Genomic DNA, 18,735 nt, shown 5'->3' on the forward strand with positions numbered 1-18,735 from the left:
TTTTAATATTGAATACTAATAAATATCTATTTTTGGAATTCTTTCTTTTGTTTTTTTGCTCTAATACTCCTGTCTTCATTGAATTTGGTTTATAACTGTCTGTGTCTTTTCCCTGTCTGTCTTTATGTAGCGCCCCTGAAACCATCAGGGTGCTACAAGGTTTTGCATCCCCAAAAGGATGCAGGGCCTACCTCCTTAGGGACCCAGAACCTCAGTGCCGGTACCAACAAAACCCATTTAATCCCAGTTTTCCCCAACAATCCCCCATACAATGGTACGCAGCTAAGATGGGACCAATGGATGGCCGCCTAGAGGTGGAGCCAATTCAGTCCACTAGTTGACCAGGTGGGAGGGTCATACTGTGGAGAGTAGGCAGAACAGAGGAAGACAGTAGTGAGTGAAGCGAGACAGTGAGAGAATTGACAGAGGAGACGGTCTGTCGCGGGTTGGCGGTGACCTTCTACCCAGGAGAAGTGGTTGCCAGTGGAGTACTTCCAGAGCTGTGCACCGATGGGGTGCAGGACCCTGGGACAGTAGGAAGCTCCAGGGCGACCTGTTGGCACCTGCACAGCGAGGGGACTATCAAGGACCTTGCTGACCCAAGGGAATCCGATGACTCAGTGGCAATGGGAGAGCCGGGGACAGGACCAGAGACTACAGCCCCGCGGGGTTTACTCTGCCGTCGGACGGACAGAGGTGGGCGGGCCATGAAGCGGGGACCTCCAGTTGTTCCATACGACAGGGACCCACTTACCAGAGACAGGTGCAGGGGAAGAAGGTACCAGAGAACTAAACTATCACTGGGACGAAGGGGACCTGGAGGCGAAACCAGCCGGCATCGGGCAACCAGTCAACATCTACCAGCAGTGAGTAAACCAGTTGCACTGAACACCTGTGTGGACTACCTTCTTCCGACGCCCACTACACCATACACCCTCTGGGGCAAAACCCTATTTGTGGAGGGTCTACCATTCTAGCTGCCAATACCACCAGCCCTAGTAGAGACATTCTGCAGCGGCGGCTCTCTACACTTAGCCGCAACACCGCAAGTGGCGTCACATGTGAACATTATCTTAGTCTTCCCTGTAAATATCCCCATTACAAAAAGGGCCCAGGGCACGGAACCGGGTAACGGCCACCACCGTGACATTCCCAAAACCTGCACTGCCTGGAATCGAGTGCCCTATATCCCTGGGTGCTACATGTGTGCCGCCCTGGCAAAACCAGGGTGTCACAGAGGTTTGCATCCATCTTTCTGGTGCAGATCTCACTCTCCCTTGGGGAGTTTCTAACACAGTGACACACAACACCAGTGGGCGGAGTTGAGAAGTCTGAAGTGTCTGGGAGGAAACTATATAGGGTGTTTCCAGTTTGCAGTGAGCAGTCAGTCTGCAGGAAGCGTAGAGTCTGGAAGGAGCTTTGGTGTGGAGCTTGGGAAGAGGTGCAGTAAGGGCCTCAAGAATAGGCCAGCCGCTTGTGGGGACCCGAAGTGGACCGGGACAGGGTAGTGGCCCCCCGGTGCCAACTGTCGGGACCCGGTCCGGACCTGTGCACGGAGCAGACACAGACCTCAGGCAGGAGAAGAGCACCCGTATTACACCCCTGGGTGAGGGGCCCGTCCTTACAGCAGCCGAGGGCACCAGTTACCAGCAATTTGGTTTACAAAAGATTCTATGTTTATTGAACTCACCACATCAGTGAGTCAGAGTACTGACCCTCCACATCAATACAGCCTCATCCAGCACCAGGACAACCGAGCTGTGAGTGTACTATTCCCTGCAATCCCTGCCACCACTACAGCTCCCAACTGGGCCCCGGGACTACAACTCCCTTACCCGTGGAGGGAATCCCACCTTGCTGCCCCGCTCCATCAGTCCCGGGCACGGTCCCCAGAGGCAGCGGCAGTGCCACCATCACATCACCGCAACCCACGGGTGGCGTCACAGACAATTTCCCTTGTAAATAACCCCTTTTCACTTGTGGGCGGCGGACCGCTGCTCGAGCCCGGGTCCGGTCCCCACTCGAGCCACCCCGAGCAGCCCCTTAGCTACGGTCTGGCCCCCGCCCGCAACACATGTATCTTTCCCTAGCTGTCTGTCTCTTTGTCTCTCTGTCTGTCTGTCTCTGCCTGTCTCTGTCTGTATCTTTCCCTGTCTCTCTTTCCCTGTCTGTCTCTCTCTATTTCTGTGTCTGTCTCGTTCCAGGTCTGTCTCTTTCCCCATCTATCTGTCTCTATCCCTGTCTGTCTCTCTCTATCTATCTCCCCACCGACATCATATTACCTCACACATATGTTTCTTATACTATAAATGTCCTTTGTTCCTATAGCAACCAATCAAAGCTGCTAATAATTACCTGTAGCTCCAAGCTCCATTGACTTTAATGGAGGCAGGTTTTTTGGAGAGTAACTGTAAAGAGCAGGGTTATATTTTCCCGTCAAAACATATTCTATGATGTTCCCTGAGTCACATGAGGCATCTGTGCAAAATTTCGTGATTGTAAATGCGATGGTGCAAATTCCTTTAGCGGGGATACATACACACACACACACACACACACACACACACACACACACACACACACAGCTTTATATATTAGATTGCTTTATTCAAGAGAATATAGAGGAGAGGATAATCGCACTGTCTTGAGACTAGAGTTGAGCGCGGTTCGCGGTTCGAGGTTCTCCAGTTCGCGGCTCGAGTGATTTTTGGGGGCTGTTCTAGATCGAACTAGAACTCGAGCTTTTTGCTAAAGCTCGATAGTTCTAGATACGTTCGAGAACGGTTCTAGCAGCAAAAAGACAAGCTAATTCCTAGCTGGCTTTCCGCTGTAATAGTGTAAGTCACTCTGTGACTCACACTATTATGAAATTTCAGTGTATAGTGTGCGGGAACAGCGCATTCAGATCACTGCTGTTTGGATAATGGCCATTTTTTTTTTTCCTTGTCTTCCTTCCCTAAGCGCGCGCGTGTAGTGGGGCGGGCCAGCATGTCAGCCAATCCCAGACACACACACAGCTAAGTGGACTTTTAGCCAGAGAAGCAACGGCATGTGTGATAGGATGTCCATGTCACATGTCCATGCATTATAAAAACGGACATTTTCCTCCAGCACGCCATTATCTGCCTTCTGCGTCTTGGTGTCAGTCACTGCTGGCGTAGCTCCTATCTCCGATACTGCTGTGTACGCTCTATACACAGCGCTATACAGAATAGGGATAGAAGTTTCTATTAGTCCTTGTAAGGGCTAATACCGGCAGGGTCAGAGCCATAGGTGACAGGTCCGTGAAAACAGATTTTAACAGCTACACAAGATGACAGCGTCTGTGTAGCTAAGGTCAGGGATTTCCTCGCTGCATTTCCACATTAGGATGGATAGAAAGGGAGGCTTCCTTTCCTCTATCCAGACCCACAACCCTGCCACTGTACCCTCCTGCCCTTTGCACACTCAAACTCATTGTTACTAAGCCATTATACTAGCAAACACTGAGGAAACTTAGTGGCATCCTAAAAGTGGCTGTTGGACTTCCATTAGTGTCCCACTGGTGCAAACCTATGTGCAGCACCTCTGCATTGCACACTCAAACTCATTGTTACTAAGCCATTATACTAGCAAACACTGAGGAAACTTAGTGGCATCCTAAAAGTGGCTGTTGGACTTCCAATAGTGTCCCACTGGTGCAAATCTATGTGCAGCACCTCTGCATTGCACACTCAAACTCATTGTTACTAAGCCATTATACTAGCAAACACTGAGTAAATTTAGTGGCATCCTAAAAGTGGCTGTTGGACTTCCATTAGTGTCCCACTGGTTCAAATCTATGTGCAGCACCTCTGCATTGCACACTCAAACTCATTGTTACTAAGCCATTATACTAGCAAACACTGAGTAAACTTAGTGGCATCCTAAAAGTGGCTGTTGGACTTCCATTAGTGTCCCACTGGTGAAAATCTATGTGCATCACCTCTGCATTGCACACTCAAACTTATTGTTACTAAGCCATTATACTAGCAAACACTGAGTAAACTTATTGGCATCCTAAAAGTGGCTGCTGGACTTCCATTAGTGTCCCACTGGTGCAAATCTATGTGCAGCACCTCTGCATTGCACACTCAAACTCATTGTTACTAAGCCATTATACTAGCAAACACTGAGTAAACTTAGTGGCATCCTAAAAGTGGCTGTTGGACTACCATTAGTGTCCCACTGGTGCAAATCTATGTGCAGCACCTCTGCATTGCACACTCAAACTCATTGTTATAAGCCATTATACTAGCAAACACTGAGTAAACTTAGTGGCATCCTAAAAGTGGCTGTTGGACTTCCATTAGTGTCCCACTGGTGCAAATCTATGTGCAGCACCTCTGCATTGCACACTCAAGCTCATTGTTACTAAGCCATTATACTAGCAAACACTGAGTAAACTTAGTGGCATCCTAAAAGTGGCTGTTGGACTACCATTAGTGTCCCACTGGTGCAAATCTATGTGCAGCACCTCTGCATTGCACACTCAAACTCATTGTTATAAGCCATTATACTAGCAAACACTGAGTAAACTTAGTGGCATCCTAAAAGTGGCTGTTGGACTTCCATTAGTGTCCCACTGGTGCAAATCTATGTGCAGCACCTCTGCATTGCACACTCAAGCTCATTGTTACTAAGCCATTATAATAGCAAAAACTGCTGCAACTTAGTGGCATACAAAAAGTGGCTGTTGTACTCCATTTGTGCCCCACAGGTGCCAAGCTATTTACAGCACCTCTGCATTACACCCTCCTGCTCTGTTTTTAAAAGCTATAATAATAGCAAAAAATGCTGCCATTTAGTGGCAAACTAAAAGTGGCTGTTGGACTTCCATTAGTGTCCCACTGGTGCAAAGCTATTTGCAGCACCACTGCATTACACCCTCCTGCTCTGTTTTTAAAAGCTATAATAATAGCAAAAAATGCTGCAACTTAGTGGCATACAAAAAGTGGCTGTTGTACTCCATTTGTGCCCCACAGGTGCCAAGCTATTTACAGCATTTCATCATTAGGAGGAATAAAAAGTGAGGCTTCTCTTACTGTCCTGGTACCCACAGAACACGGCCACTGTACCCACCTGCCCACTTTTGTCACGCTATTTTATTTGCCCAAAGAGCTGACTCTTTTTCTATCATCATAAAATTGTCTGGAATACTAAGTTATTGTTCCTTTGCTGCCAAGCAAGGTGCAACACCTGTGCATACTTCACTCCTTTCCATTTGTGGAACGTAATTATTAACTGCAGGTAATCCAGCCAATCTGTGACGAAGGTGCAGGCGTGGATATAATGTTTCCTTCATCCAATAGTGGTTCTCTCGATGTCTGACAGCTCAACAATAACATCTGTTTGCACTTACAAAACAAGTGACGACCTGCCAATCACACTCCCGCTTACGGGTAATGGGGTGGAAGTTCAGTGTGAAAAACCATGTGTGACTGCTGTCCCCACAGTCACAGAGGATGAAGAACACGCAGATGCACTTGATGGGGCAGGCGGTGGTTGCACAGCCCCGCTAGGCCGCATTGTAGCACAGTGAAATTCTCATTGCGACTTATGCTTCATTTTAAGGCTATGTGCGCACTTTGCTTTTTACCTGCTTTTTACCTGCTTTTTTGCTGCTTTTTCAACTGCAGCGTTTAATGCCAAAATGGTTGTGTTCTGCTTTTCAAGCAAAGTCTATGGGAATTTGGGTTTCTTGTCCGCACTATGCAGTTCAAACTGCAGCCTTTTTGTTGCAGAACTTTGGTCAAAAATTCAGCTTTGCAGTGCAAAACCCAAATGGCAAAAACAAAAACATGACAATTGTTTTTGCCATTTGGGTTTTGCACTGCAAAGCTGAGTTTTTGACCAAAGTTCTGCAACAAAAAGGCTGCAGTTTGAACTGCATAGTGCGGACAAGTAAACCAAATTCCCATAGACTTTGCTTGAAAAGCAGAACACAACCATTTTGGCATTAAACGCTGCAGTTGAAAAAGCAGGTAAAAAGCAGGTAAAAAGCAGGTAAAAAGCAAAGTGCGCACATAGCCTTAGTCTTGTAATTGGTGGGATCGACAGTATGCAGCAAAACTACGCAACATGAAAAGCACTGTATGTAGTTGGGTTCATAAATGATTGTTTCACTTTCTGAAAACAAACAATAAGAACCATGCATTAAATTGAAATAATAGAACAATCTATTCAGTTGCCTACTGCTTGGTAAGCCCTCTGCGTAGCAGCAGTAATTGTGTGTTTGTGTGTGTGTGTGTGTGTGTGCGCGCGAAGACAACTTACTAGTGGCGCATCACAAGAGCTTCCCAGTTATCTACCTAAACATAGACAAAACACATCACCCACCCTGAATACCCTTGTTAGCTGAAGCCTCACAGATACGGCAGATGATAACAGTGTGAATACAAACCGCACAGCTCTGCAACACAGTCATGCAAATCTTGTAAAGCAACATTCAATGCAAACATGTGTCGCTGTTCCTCTATGATTTAAACTGTACGTGACAATTTGACAGTGCAGAGGCAGCAAGTGTGATTGTCTATATAGTCGTCCTACCCAGAACAGATATGTGTTTTCATAATAAAACAAAGTGTTGCGTGCACGCATTACTGTCTGGGCACAGCCTACCGTACCCGGGTAATGTGATGTCCAGTTGCCATAAATACAGACTTTACGCTCCTATCATGGTTAACAGTATAGACAGCACCGGAAGAATGTTGGTCTGTGGCACTGGATGCTGCTCCCTGGCGTTATGGTACTCCTCACCAAACTCCACAATGACTCCCCTCACAATTGAACGAAGTGTTTCCGCAGTTGCTCCTTCCTGTGTGCCGATTTACCCCAGCCGCAGCCTAACTCCAGTGTTTCGCCAACTGAGCATGCTCTGCCTGACTGTGTCATTCCTGAGGCAAAGTATTAATTTTGGGCTACAGCGCATGCTCGTTTGGACTGTGCCTGAGTCATTCTGCGACCTGCGGCTCAACACACTTACACAGGGCCCTGGTGCTTGACTCACTCTCGGGAGGCCACTAAAACTAACTGCACCCAACATCAGCCCCAGGTGTCCCCTTACACTGCAGTGGCGGTCCCCACTGACCGCAATACTGAGAGTGGCATCACGAAAATACATATAAAGAAGCAACCTAAGTGTGACCAGACTCTTCCTCCACGTGGAGTCCCTGAAGGTTATGCACCAACACAACACCTGTGGGGCTTCCCACTGACTGAGAAAAGCCTCTTTGCACAGGTACTTGCACTCCGTGCCGGGTCTAAGTCCTGTGTTGTGCCTAGACAGCATGCTGAAGCGGATAGTCTTTTTTTCAGAAACTGTATTTCATGCTACTGAGCATGCTCAGGCACTTACTGAATCAGAGGCTAGGTCAGGTAATGAACTCTTTGGCCCTGCCCCTGATGTGGGGAGCCCATATAGACCACAAAGAATCTGGTGTCCTGACAATTTGGCCAGGCTACTCCCAACAGGCTTGCAGAGGGCCGCCCCTATGACCTCATTGTTGTTGGTCAGACGATGACTGTTGAGGTGTTTTGGTTGTGGCAGCCATGAGGTCATCATTCAAGTGGCGGTTCAAAATAGGACGCTAGTTATGCCACTCATGACGTGTCACTCTGCTTTTGTCTCCAGGAGGTGCATTGTGGTCCACCCTGGTTTGGGACGGACACAGGTTATAAAAGGGGATGGAGCCAAGAAGAAGGTACCCAGTCTTCTATTATGCTCCGAAAGAGCACACCTCCATGTGTTGAACCCATTGCGGCTTTAGGCCACAGTTAGGCAGGGATAGGTCATCGATGCAGGCCGCCACCACAGTTGGTAACGCAGAACGTTTAAGAACAGCTCCTGTCCTACCAGTCCTGCTAGTGCAGCCCAGTGGCATAAACAGGCCTGCTGCTGCTGATGCGCCTGCTGTCCACAGGTGTGTCCCCTACGCACACGGACTGCGTAACCAATGGCCCCTGTGTTTTTAACAGGGAGTTCCGGGGCTGGGTGGTCGTGTGGACCCTGTCACGCTAACAGGGCTCCAAGTCTCCAGATCCGAGTTGCGTCTAACTCAGTTCAGGCTACTATTTGTTTGAGAGTCAACCTGCTCTGTATCCTCCACCTAACCTTCCAGTTGCCAACCTCTCCTTTTCCATCTATGAGCACGGTGGACACCGAATGGCGATTGGGATATCTACCTTTCTCTTTCTTTTCTTCTTAATATTTTTGATATAGCGGTAACATAGTATGTACCACCTTATCCAAATCTGCCAGTCCCACCATACCAGATGTTGTTTCTTCAGCAAATGTTAATGTAGCTTAACCACCAAACCCACGGACACAAACTTTTTTACCCTTTCCAACACACCTGTTCCCCTTTCCACCAGTATCTGTCCTTTTTCAACTCAGTTTGTATATGACCAAAAATGCAACTCTGCAGAGACACCGTACTCAACGCCGTCTCAGCACAGCAGCCAGCCCTCGGTCCCTCAGATGTGGACAAGTAAGACCATTTCCTCCTATCGATGAAAAAGCGATGAGATTCACTCTGTGCACCACTGGTGTTTAGTGGAAAAGCAGATGTAAGATTGCGTACCACCTTCTGCTGATACTCCTGCATACGTGCGTCCCTTTCTATGGCAGGAGTTATTTCGCAAAATTTTGTGTTGTACCGGGGATCTAACAGTGTGGCAACCCAGTAGTCAGCATGACTTGTAATTCGTACAATCCGAGGGTCATGTTGTAAGTAGTGCAGCAAGGTGGCGGAGAGGTGAGAATCGTGCCTCCTTCCTCTGCCCTCTCCCCACAACCTCGCACAACCAAAATGTGAGCAAGTTCTCACTAATCTGCTGACTCTTCCATGCCCATCGCCAGTTCGTCCTCCATTTCTTCCTGGGCTCCTGCACCTTCCTCAACTGTTTTGTTGATGCTATGCTCCCTTGATAATCCCTCTCCCCCACCGTACCATGACTGCCGACAAAGTGCCGCTGAACGTCTGGACCTTGTAGATCTCGTTATCCCTTCCGCATATGACTCCTCCAGTACTTCCTCCCTTCCTCTTGGACCAACACCTGACTCCGAATAATAATTACAGTGTGCTCCATCATGTAGATGACCTAAATTGTCACGCTGAGAATGTCATCGCCAGTGTTAAACATCTGCGTCGACATTTGTAAACTGTGTAGAACGGTGCATATGTCCTTGATCTGACACCACTCCAGCAGCGTGATCTGCACCACCTCTGGATCAGGTTAGCCCAGGGTATACGTCATAATAACGTATTTCAGCTGGGCTCTGCGGTGCTGCCACAGACGCTGCAACATGTGCAGATTAAAATTCCTGCATGTCGGAACATCGCATTTCTGACGTTTAACCGCCAGACCTTAAGACTTCAGGAGTGATGAAAGTTGTTGAGCTACTGGGTGCGAACGATGGAAGTGAGCACATAGCGAGCGTGCCCGCTGTACAAGGCCATGTAGGCCGGGATGTTGTTTTAAAAATTGCTGGAGAATCAGATTAAACACGTGAGCCATACAAGTCACGTGTGTCACATGGGCCTGACGAAGGCACGCTGCCATGTTTGCATCATTGCCGCACACAGCTGTTAAGTCACCACCGTAGTCCGCTATGCCAATTTGTACTCCTGTCGCAAGGTGACAACGTGTTCCTTTCGTGCATAGTGCTGATGATGGGAGAGGAGTCGACGCCAGCGGCGCAGGTGGACACAGGTTATGCTCACCCACTGGGATGCGTTACCTTGACAGATGCAGAACCACAGGCTGAATGCAGGTGGTGGGTATCTCACAGATGAAGTACCATCATTCAGCTACAACCAATGGGAAGACACAACACCCTTTTTTAGGCCCCTCCTGTCTGAAGACCACTGCCAGACATAGCTATGAACCTCTGGTTACTGTTACCCCCAGTTTAGTTTTATGAGTTTGTGTGCAAGTGTCGCGGGCAGAGGAGGGGACGCTGCGCTCTCCCACTGCTCGGGCCCGGCTGCCGCTGCTGCTGCGGCGGCTGCTGCTGCTCGGTGGTGGCTCGAGCGGTGGGCCGGATCCCGGGGACTCGAGCGGCGCTCCTCGTCCGTGAGTGAAAAGGGGGTGATTGGTTGTGGGGGTTTTGATTATGGATATTGTCCGTGACGGCACCCACGGTTGTGGTGATTTTGGTGACACCACCGCTGCTCTAGACGGGGATCCTGGGAGCGGTGACTGGGAGCAGCTTGGTTGTTAGTTCTCCCCTCCGTTGGTCGGGGGTTGGTTGTCCCGGGGCCCGGTGATGGGGTAGGGATGGATAGCAGGCAGGTTACGGGGTCTGGAGAGGTGCAGGGTTGCGAGGGCAGCGCTGTGCCGTACGGCACAGTGGTACTCACTCAGCCCAATGATGAAGACACAGTTCTCGGTAAAACACACGGCTGGATGGACGGGTCCCACAGACGGCTGCGGTGTTGTTGCTCCCGGCAGGTTGGTGGCAACTGCCTTTCCCTGCACCTAAGATGTTTGTACGGTTCCAATGGGTTCCCACCGGTAACCCGCTCCCCGGCTTGGATATGGGCCGGAGGAGCCCCTTTTGCCCGCAGGCGCTGGCCCTGAGAAACGGTTGCCTTGGCGGTGGCGGTGTCTCTCTCACTCGGTTAGACGGTTGCCTTCTGTCGGGACTTGACTGTTTGGAAACCCAGGAGGTCCCCTTCACTGATGGATTTGGCAAATTCACGGCGACTCCTAGCCTTGCCGGGGTCCGAAAAGCCCCTGCCAGATGGTGCTGGCTTCTCTTTGTGTACCGGTCCGGTACTGCCGGGCCGCCGCCCGTCCACGGTCCTTACGGTAGACTTCAATCAGCCACTCCTGCAGACGGTCACCACCGTCTGCCAACCTTGCTGCTCTGTCCGGGCCACACACCCGGACCAACTTCAGGCTGCTTAGCTGTCACTTTTCTCCTCTCTCACTTTCACTTCTCAACTGTCCTCACTCCTCTCCAAAACTAATCTGCCTGGTTTTCCCGCCTCCAGGACTGTGAACTCCTCAGTGGGCGGGGCCAACCGCCTGGCCCACCCCCTGGTGTGATCATCAGCCCCTGGAGGAAGGCAACAAGGGTTTTGTGTCTGACCTTGATGTGCCTGCTGGGAGTGTGGGGTGTGTGGGTGTTGTGCTCTGTGGCCCCTGGCTTGTCCAGGGCGCCACACTTGTTACCTGACTACTTTTCCTGCTTGCTGTTTAGGTACCTCGTTGGCCGATTTGCATTTCACCTCTGCTTGTTTTCTGATTAAGTCCTGTCCCTCCCATTCTGTTCCTCTTCCTCAATTAATGTTTTGACCCTGCATGACTACTATTCTCTGGAACTGCAGCCTTCCACAGGTATTGATCAACTTGGGCCCTGTGTCATTCAACATCACTGTATAGGGATTAAAGGGTTTCAGGGTTTTGGGGGTCCAGCTTGGTGAGTGGGTTCCCTCTAGCCTATCCTTTACAGCCTGTCTGAGTGTGTCAATCCAGGCAGGTGTTACACCGTGCCCTCGACAGAAGGACATGTAGGCCGGGATAGTGTTTTAAAAATTGCTGGAGATTCGGATTCAACACGTGAGCCATACAAGGCACGTGTGTCACATTGCCCTGAAGAAGGGCCGCAGACTGTTTAGCATCATTGTCGCACCCGGCATTCCCTGGCTGCTAGTTGAGTGGAGACAACCATTGATGAAACTCGGTCTCACTTTACAGAGCTAACCGTCCACAATTCCTCAGCGGTGTCTCACATTTCCCCTACATTTCAAAGTAAACATTTGACCGCCTGATGGCCTTGAGCTCTGCTGCCAGCATAGTAAGGAGGTGTGTGGGATTCCTTGGGTGCAGTTACAAGGAAGGGTGGCCTGACCACACAGGGTTTGGGCTGAGGTGCAGGAACAACACGAGGTTGATGAGGCAGAAGCAGTGGAGGAACTTGTACATACAGAGGAAGGATTTAAGCACACAACTCGTGGGGACGGAAAGACTTGTACAGCAGACACTTCTCCATCTATCACCATAGTTACCCAGTGCCCAGTCAGCGACATGTAACGCCCCTGTCCATGCTTACTGTTCCAAGTATCTGTGGTGAAATGCACCCTGTCACACACAGAGATTCTCAAGGAAGCGGTGATGTTGTGTGCAACCTGCTGTGTTAGCGCGGGCACCCCTTTCTTGGAGAAGGAGTGGCAAATGGCCATCGGCTCTTGGGGCACTGCAATGGGCATAAGGTCTCGAAAATCCTCGGTGACAAAAGGGTGTAAAGGCAGCCTTTCTGTAGCTAACAAGTTTGAGATGCTGAAACTAAACTTCTTAGGCATGTCATGCACTTCGAAAATCATGTAAAAAACAGCGAGGGGACTCCAACCACAGTCTCCCTCGTTGCCACTAATTGGGCCACACACACCCCACTTGACTGGCATCAGTTGATGCCCCTTTTCAAAATGAAACAGATGCTTTGCATGAAGTACTCTCAAAAATACGCGTGCCTTTCGCCTACCCTGGATGACCCAGGGGAAGAAAAGTCCTCTGAGAGCCATGACTTGTTCATCTTGGTTCTTTTTTCAAAAGCGAGGGGACTCCAACCACAGTCTCCCTCGTTTCCACTAATTGGGCCACACACACCCCACTTGACTGGCATCAGTTGACCCCCCTTTTGAAAAAGACAAAGATGCTTTGCATGAAGCACTCTCAAAAATACGCGTGCCTTTCGCATCCCCTGGCTGACCCAGGGGAAGAAAAGTCCTCTGAGAGCCATGACTTGTTCATCTTGGTTCTTTTAGAAACACAGCGAGGGGACTCCAACCACAGTCTCCCTTGTTGCCACTAATTGGGCCACACACACCCCACTTGACTGGCATCAGTTGACCCCCCTTTTGAAAAAGAAAAAGATGCTTTGCATGAAGCACTCTCAAAAATACGCGTGCCTTTCGCATCCCCTGGCTGACCCAGGGGAAGAAAAGTCCTCTGAGAGCCATGACTTGTTCATCTTGGTTCTTTTAGAAACACAGCGAGGGGACTCCAACCACAGTCTTCCTTGTTGCCACTAATTGGGCCACACAAACCCCACTTGACTGGCATCAGTTGACCCCCCTTTTGAAAAAGAAAAAGATGCTTTGCATGAAGCACTCTCAAAAATACGCGTGCCTTTCGCATCCCCTGGCTGACCCAGGGGAAGAAAAGTCCTCTGAGAGCCATGACTTGTTCATCTTGGTTCTTTTAGAAACACAGCGAGGGGACTCCAACCACAGTCTCCCTTGTTGCCACTAATTGGGCCACACACACCCCACTTGACTGGCATCAGTTGACCCCCCTTTTGAAAAAGAAAAAGATGATTTGCATGAAGCACTCTCAAAAATACGCGTGCCTTTCGCCTCCCCTGGCTGACCCAGGGGAAGAAAAGTCCTTGGAGAGCCATGTCCACATTGTCAGTGGACAGACACGTGTGCTTATCTGCCAGCAGACCCCCAGCAGCACTGAAGACAGGTTCAGAGAGAATGCTGGCTGCAGGACACGACAAGATCCCCAAGGCGTACGTGGCAAGCTCAGGCAATTTATCCAGATTGGAAGCCTAAAATGAGCAGGGCTCAAGTTGCACATTAATGGCATCGATGTTTCCTTGCATATAATCATATATCTGTGTCTCCTCCTCTTTTTCCTTGTCCAGCTCTTTTGTTTTTGCATGAGTATATGTCCTTGTCACTTTCCCATGTGTTTGTGTTGTGTTGTGAGTTGTTTGTCACCTTTTGGACACCTTTGAGGGTGTTTTCTAGGTGTTTTTATGTGTTTGTGATTGCCTGCCATTGTTTCCTATGCGGTTCGAGTTCAGTTTGTCGAACGTTCGCCGAACCGAACTCGAACGAGACGCCCGTTCGGCGAACCGAACTCGAGCCGAACCACGACCGGTTCGCTCATCTCTACTTAAGACAGCAAAGAAAGGGCAAGTGTTTTTACCTGCTCAGGTCACAGAAACAAATGTACTAGCAGGATGCATCAGCCCTCTATGATAAGTGTGGAAGCAACACAGGTGCAAAATGCTGATGAAACAAGCATTCACAACCTACCAGTTCCTAGAGTGGGTTGTAAAGCAATGGATCAGATGCAACGGCACAGAGAATGAGAAGTCAGTGGTAACTGAACCGACAATGGTTTTATTAATTTTATACAAATAAAGGATTATGAAAGATAATGATATGACACAGGTAACAGTGATAAATCATTTTACTTCACATAGGATAAATCAGCAACACAGATAATTGGAATACAATCACAGTATTATTTACACAGTATTACACCTATCACTAACGGTCACTGTTGAGTTATTGTGCTTCAGATCCTTCTAGCAGGGAAATATTATTATCATTCTATTTCTTACTATAGCCTACTTAACTAAACAATGCTATAGTATACAGTGTACAGGTCCTAGCAGTGTCAGAGACGCTATTTGCTAGGCTGCAAGTCCAAACTGGGAGATCTCTGCACACCCTCTATTTGCTGGCAAACTTCGTTTTCTGAAGTATAACCTAAGTCCCCACTCAATACCGTATCAGTCTCAGGGCCTGGCTCTGGATCTTGACCAATGTAGTCTGGGGCTTGACCATGACGTTGGGGCTCTGGATCTTGACCAATGTAGTCTGTGGCTTGACCATGACGTTGGGGCTCTGGACCTTGACCGGCGTAGTCTGGTTTTCCTCAGGTACTTCTATTGGCGCAGGTCATGAGCTTCCACTGGCTTTGATCATTGCTTTCTACTGACGCTGATCATAGCCTTCTATTGACGCTGATCATGGGCTTCTACTGGCACTGATTATGGGTGTCTATCTGCACTGATGACGAGCTTCTATTCGCATGGATCACAGGCTTCTACTAGCGCTGATCATGGGCTCCTACTGGCACTGATCATGGACTTCTACTGGCACTGATCATGGGCTACAATTGGCACGCACTAGGGTCCTCTACTTAACTTGTGTCACCGAGCTTCCTCTCAGCTCAGGTCATGGATCTCCATTTCGGCTTAGGTCACCAATCTTCCTTTAAAGTCAGCCCTTCTCTGGGATCTGAAAGCTCTAGGACCCTTTGTGGCCATGGGGCTGTAAGCCCACTTCACTGCCACAAGACCTTCCTGGAATAGGATTCTGGCAACAATGCCTCTCCTCTTGGTCCAATCAGGCCTTATTTAGTCCCTGCGACACAACTCTCATTTGTCCTGGTATGTCTCCTAAAACCTTCTCTCCATTAAACACACACTCAACTCTTTTAGTTTCTGTTCTCTTTTTTTTCTATAGGACAGCAGATAGTGATGTTTCCTTGCAGACACTATGAGAGGTTAGTGGTATTTGTGCTGTTTCTATTTGTCTTAGTTAAAACTGTTATTTAATGTTTTTCATGCTTGTCTCTGCTGCCATCTACCTTTCGGCTCCTCTGTTTCTTTTGTCCAGCCCATGGGAGTGTCTGATGACCCTCTTGCATCACATCCTGGTAGGTTCATTCCAAACCAGAGTTTGTGAGAACAACATCCTTTATTGGATTGGAGCTACTAGGAGCAAAGTCTTTTGACCACGTAGTAGCTTCAGAGGCAAGCATCACTGGAGAATTACAATGCCAAGTACTTGGATTACTGCACTCTGCATGTCCTAACCTTTGGAGAAAATAAACCACCATTGTTTCATCTCAGCATGTGCATGTTTCACTCTGGAGCGCTCTGGTCCTGTCTGCCCCACCTATAGGAAAAACGAAGGTAAGATTCTCACAACCTCTCACAACTATTCGCCTTCCATCGCCTTTAAGTGGGGACAGAACAGTCAGAAGACTGCTTAAGAGCCCAAAGCAAAAACTTCCCTAAGAGCCCTGTAACTTCCCATGTAATCTGCCTAGCAACAAGCCTTGTGCACTAGTCTGCCTGCACAGTGCATGCCTGGACAAGCCTAAGGGGAAGCTCTCCCATCTGCCACGTCCTGTGTCACCTCTGCTTGCATTGTAAAGGGACAGTTTATGCACCTGCTGTTTCTCTCTTGCTATACTCCTTCTATAGACTTGCAGTACATTATACCCCATTACTGCACATTGCTGCACTGCGAACCCCAAGTTTTGCTAAAGACACCTTGGGAATCTCATCAGGGAGTCCTTGCAGAGCTGCACAACAATTTTTGGACCCCTATTCAAAAGTCAAGTTTCTTAAAGAGACAGTACACCTTAAATCAAAATGGCCAAAAAAGACCTTGGACAGTTCCCCACTGCTGAAACAGAGCAAATACAACCTGATACTGTCCATTATGAAGCCCAGGAGGCAGAGCCCACGCTTTCAGCAGACCAAGTTGTCCGACCGAAGCGCTCTTCCAAACCCACAATAAAAGTCACAGAAAACGATCACACTATGAAAGATGAGCCATGTGAACACCTGGAAGAACAGTGGGAACGAGTCACCTATTACATGTCAAGACTTGAATCCTCATCAGGTGATGCTGCATGCTTACAAGCCGCTCTGGAACGGCTGAACACAGCTCATGAAAGATACAAGAGACTGTCAACAAGGTACATTACCTTTCTAAAAGACTCTAAAGTTGATGAAGCTCTTTCAGACCTGAGCAAGGCAGAAGAGGTAGACAAGGAAAGAGATGCCAAGGTGCAAGATGCCATAGACAAGGCCGAACACCGTATCTCTCACCAGCAAGAAACCAGATCACACCGATCAACCTCATCTAGACGTTCCTCTCGGTCATCCGGGTCATCATCCTCAAGAAGCTCAGCCCTGAGCGACAGGATACTAGAGGCCCGCATATGAGCAGAGGAATCCAAGGTGAGACGTTCCTTCACAGAAAGAGAAGTAGAGGAAGAAGCCAAAAGGACAGAAGCAGAAGCCAAAAGGGTAGAAGCAGAAGCCAAAAGGGCAGAAGCAGAAGCCCTTGCAAAGGCAGAAACTGCTAAAGCAGAAGCCAAAAGGGCAGAAGCGGAGGCTCGGATAAAGATTCTTCGGTCACAGATGGAAGAGGAAGTTGCACTAGCTAAAGTGAGACTACTTGAGCAAGCATCGATCCAAGGTCCTGATCCAGCTCACTCGCCACCACTGGAAGCAGACAATCCAGTTGATCGCACAAGAGACTATGTACTGAATCAGTTACCTGTAGCAACCCCAGTTTGCAGTACTGTCCAAGCCGACAACACCGAAACTTCCAACTTACCTCTACCAGTGCCGGTGCCACCTAAAGCACCCGAGCAAATTAATAACAGTCACCAAGAGGTGCCCTCTCAAACACAGTCACCACGGCAAGATGACAACCAAGTGTTTCCTGACCCACTTCCACAGCTCAAGCAGCGGTCATCAGAATCTACAGAGGCTAAACCACAGCTCAACCCTGCAGCAACGTCATTTTACCCGGGAACATCTCATCCATTCACGCCAGGCAGCCCATACGCCCCAGGGGCATTACGAGTCGTCATGGCAACAAGTGGTGAGAAATCAGATATGTCTGAGTTTGCCAGGTTCATGGTGAGCAGAGAGCTAATCAACACTAGTCTCACGAAATTTGATGATCGTGCAGAGAGCTACAGGGCCTGGAAAGCAACTTTCAAGGCAGCCATCGCCAATCTCAACTTCACTGCAGAACAGGGCTCGACCTCCTGATCAAGTGGTTGGGCCCAGGCTCTACAAACCGTATCAAGAGCCTCAGAACCGTCTATGTGGGACAAGCAGAAGCAGGTCTCGCTGCTGCATGGCAGAGACTGGAATGCACCTTTGGCAGCGCAGAAGCAATAGAGAAAGCCCTATTCAAGAGACTGCAGGACATCCCAAAGATCAACCTTAAAGAAGTCCACAAGCTTCAAGACCTAAGTGATCTGCTCATGGAGCTGGAGCTCGCCAAAAGAGATCCTTGTCTGTCTGGGCTGTGCTACCTGGATACAGCCCATGGAGTGAACCCAATCGTGGTGAAGCTGCCATACAGTCTGCAGGAGAAATGGGCAACGTCAGTCTCAAGGTAAAAAAGAATGCATGACGTCACCTTTCCCCCATTTATTCAGTTCTGCAAGTTCATCGACGAGCAGGCCCAGATGAGGAACGACCCCAGCCTCGACTTCCTAGAGTTCAACACTTCGGCAGCTGCAACATCATCATCAAGGTATGAAGGTGCCATACACAAATGCAGAGACATTAAGAACACTGTGAGTGTTAGGAAGACTGAGCTACCATCACCTGCAGCACGCACAGATAAACAGAACACCATCTCATCACGAGATAAGTCTTTCAATCAAGAATGTCCCATCCATAAAAAAACGCATTCACTGAACAAGTGCAGAGGGTTTAGATCCAAAACCCTACAGGAGCGCAAGAAAGTCCTCACAGAGCTTGGGATTTGTTTCAAATGCTGCGCATCACTTGAGCACATTGCCAAGGACTGTAAATCCATCGTCAAGTGTGAGGAGTGTCATAGTGAAAAACACGTTTCAGCCATGCACCCAACCCAGCTAGCTAGAGACACACCGGCTGCAGTCACCACCACTCCCACTCCAAGTCATGGCGGGGAGCCCAAGAATCAGACTGACACCACCACAGCCGTCTCCTGCTCATGCTCAGAGGTATGTGGAGAGGGCCAAACACAGAAATGTTGTGCCCGAATATGCCTCATCAAGGTTTATCCCGAGGGACATCCAGAAAAGGCAATGAAGGTGTATGCCATCATAGAAGACGAAAGCAACCGGTCCCTGGCAGGAACCAAATTCTTTGAAGCCTTC

This window comes from Anomaloglossus baeobatrachus, chromosome 3, assembly GCF_048569485.1.
Source record: "Anomaloglossus baeobatrachus isolate aAnoBae1 chromosome 3, aAnoBae1.hap1, whole genome shotgun sequence".
In the NCBI taxonomy this organism is placed as follows: Eukaryota; Metazoa; Chordata; class Amphibia; order Anura; family Aromobatidae; genus Anomaloglossus; species Anomaloglossus baeobatrachus.